This window comes from Amblyomma americanum, chromosome 1, assembly GCF_052857255.1.
Source record: "Amblyomma americanum isolate KBUSLIRL-KWMA chromosome 1, ASM5285725v1, whole genome shotgun sequence".
Lineage (NCBI taxonomy): Eukaryota > Metazoa > Arthropoda > Arachnida > Ixodida > Ixodidae > Amblyomma > Amblyomma americanum.
The window spans coordinates 333830554-333833747 of NC_135497.1; the positions used below are offsets into that span (position 1 = coordinate 333830554).

Sequence of the window (3194 nt, forward strand, 5' to 3'; positions counted from 1 at the left end):
GATCCTGCAGCTGAGTGTGGATGAATGCCTTCTGTTACATAATGGAAGCTGTGCTGATCTTCGAAGAGAACTCTTGACCATGCCATGCAGCAGTTGACATCTTTGCATACACCTCATGTAATCATTCAGGAGCCTGGTACGGCCACCCAGCTAGGTAAACAGTCAAGCCGAGATGTGAGCGAAGAGTGATCTGGCATCAGGGCCTTCGAGCTGAGATCCCATGGTGATAGCGGTCCGCCACATCTGCATTTGACGCACACCATAACCTGAAAGTTAATGTTACACACTGAAATCTTCGAACAAGGTAGACATTGGGTTTCCAAATATATTAAATTGTTGAAGCTGCAAGTCCAACTGCAGTCTGTTTTACGTATCGTTGTAAAATATGTTTCAGTGCAAAACCAATCATTAGTACTAAATTGAACTGTTTCCATAATAGCTACAGGTACTTGATTGCAGATTTTCCAAACTGATAGCCACAAATAATTTTATACTAGAGTATTTTTATACTTAGTAAAAGAAACTACTACAAAATACATTGCAAGGAAAGGCACAAGTTAAGTTATGTGTGACTACCTTGAGTTTTTTAGTACATGCAAGCTTCTCCATTTTGTACCCATCAAAATGAGGCTGCCGTGATGTTGTGGTCAGTAAGAGAAATCCAATGTCACAGAACAACTGTGTGTATAACCCACACCTATCTCTGCTCTCATCTGAAAACTATAGCCATGATTCATGTACATTATTTTGATATGCAGTTTTATTTACACTGTCCTTCCTTGCTCAATAAACTATGTATAAATGGAATCAGATATCACTAGCTGTGTGCAATCTTACTACAGGTGAACATGTTATTCCTTCATGCCTGCCACAACACACTAAGCACGTACTCACCAGTTTGACGATTTCCATGCGGGCAGCACAGGATAATGAAGAGATATTCCACACAAATGGGTCATGGATGGATCCCACACAGGCTTCTTGTGTGCTGGCACCTTCCCCGTCAGGAACAGCACACCTGTAAAAAAATGTGCAAGACTCATATATTTTTGTTTTTCCGCGAGCCTTTACAGAAATAGTTAGGGAAAAAAATTTTTCGTCCTCCTGCGGTCATTCCCACGTGACTGCTGTGTAACTGATGCTGTAGCACTGCCATGAAAATTTAAGCTTGAGTAGAGAAACCACCTTTATGTGCTTCATTAGTAATGCTTAAGGCCGGTTATAGTATTTCTTTAAGCTTTCACGCAATTTTTTTTTTCCACGTTTAAGGGAACGACTGTGTGCTGCAAATACTCATCTGCCTGATTTGAAGTCATTTTCAGCCTGCATGCAAAAGGAATGAGAATGATGCTCGACAAACTGTCACCGCTACAGCTTTAGATTTCCTTACCTCAATGATGGTGGAGGCGTCACGTTGTACATTTCCCGACAGACGTTTACGCTGTCTTGCTGACACAGCTGTGATCAAGATAGTGCGCCAGTGCACACGGATGTCTCGTCGTGAAGCCCGACACATTCCTGGAGTTTCCTCCTCGGCCGCGCGAACACCTATCATGTCATCCACTCATCACGCGCGCAAAGGCCATCCGTTCAGCGACGCTCACTGCTGGCGATCGCACCTCAGAGCTCGACAGTTCGGCACTGCCTCTCACCCCAGTGCATCCTTGCACAGCCACCACATCACACGCCTCGTCAGATGATTGCACAGAAGAGCTGTCTAGTCAGAGACAACTCGAAAGCGTCGTGGTGCTATCGAAAGTCGCTCACCTCTCACAATTCTAGGGTTTAACAAACGACGAACAAAATGCAACGATCAGAAAAACTCATTAAAACCGTCGAAACGCACCGCCGGCGCCGCCATCACCACGCTACATTAAGCGCACGGACCGATGATTTCCTACTGCAAGCGAAGGGTTTGCAATGGGAGAGCAGTTAGCGCCCGTATGCGGCTGCACATTTAAGCTCTGGCTAATAACGCTCTAATCCCTTGCTTATTTCACATGTGCCCTTATGACGCCGTTTAATTGCATTGTGCAAACATAACAAAACTTTTATAAGCTTAGTTTTGGCTTCAAATAAATACATGTCAAACTGCGGTGACCTAACGTCGTATAAATCAGCGTTGCATTCACTCATTTGCATAATTCGGGTACCTTTCGCCGGGCGAAATTATTGCGGCGAATTTCCACCATTTTTAGTAATGGCGGCACATTGTAAAAATTGTGAAACGTCATTTTGACATCACTTCATAAAACGTGCGTATCACGTGTTACACGTGACATTGTTCCAGCCAATCAGATCTGAGGAAGCGGCCGTTTTCGGTATGCATCTATTTTCTCCAAATTGGCAAGTCGAGCGCATGTGCTCTCATACGTACCACCTGTACCTTCTTCTGCCCTTCACAATCACTTATACTTACCAGCCGGGCACTAAGAATACGCTGCTGAAAATGTTTTTTCAATGCCACGTCAATTTGACGTCAGCACGAAAAGTGCTTCTGCAACAGACGATGATTGACACCCACCATGCCCTGCCTTGTCGCTGACTGACACTTCTGACAGCCAATCAGAGAGGCAACATGGCGCCGACAGGCAAATGTGAATGTCGACAATAGATCCCCTGGCAGGTGGCGGTTAAATCACTGATTGGTCGCACGACGTTGTGCGGGAAAAGCAGCTTGGATCGCACGAATTCAACGGGGGCAAAACCAGCTGCCATCGCAGGACAGTGGCGCACCGCTTAACTGCTGCACCACTGTACCAGGACTGATACGGGACTCCCAGGGATCTTTGAATGTGAAGTACATAAACAGCAATTCTGTGTACATGGGCATTAAATTATTTGACATACCGTCATACCTTTAAGGCGGAGCGCGGGTCGCGGTGGGGTGGCGACTGCCTTCATGAAGCTAGCGCACTGATCAGAAGGGGTGCGGCGGCGGATACGTAGAGCCAAGCAAATGTAGAATCCTCAGCTGCATGGCATCGGGTTGCATCACGCCGCATCACGGGCCGACTGCGCTCACGATGCGAGCCGGCCGGCGTACGCCTTCTCACTCGTGGGAGCTTGAATGTCGCCGGGTACCTACCGTGAAAATAGGCATGAGAACGCTTCCTGCTTGGTGCTCGGCCATCATGGGACCGCAACGGTCGGAAATGTGACCCAAGTCGTTCTGGCAAATTGCCCTGTTGGTA

At 46.6% G+C, this 3194-nt stretch overlaps 1 long non-coding RNA gene across 1 annotated transcript; it reads right to left on the reverse strand.

Moving 5' to 3' along the window:
• Nucleotides 1–125: 125 nt before the first annotated feature.
• LOC144121017 (uncharacterized) lies at nt 126–1847 on the reverse strand. The gene is made up of 3 exons (XR_013312511.1): nt 1391–1847; nt 895–1018; nt 126–266 (listed from the first exon to the last, which is right to left on the reverse strand). It is a non-coding gene; the product is annotated as an uncharacterized LOC144121017 (long non-coding RNA).
• Nucleotides 1848–3194: the final 1347 nt, after the last annotated feature.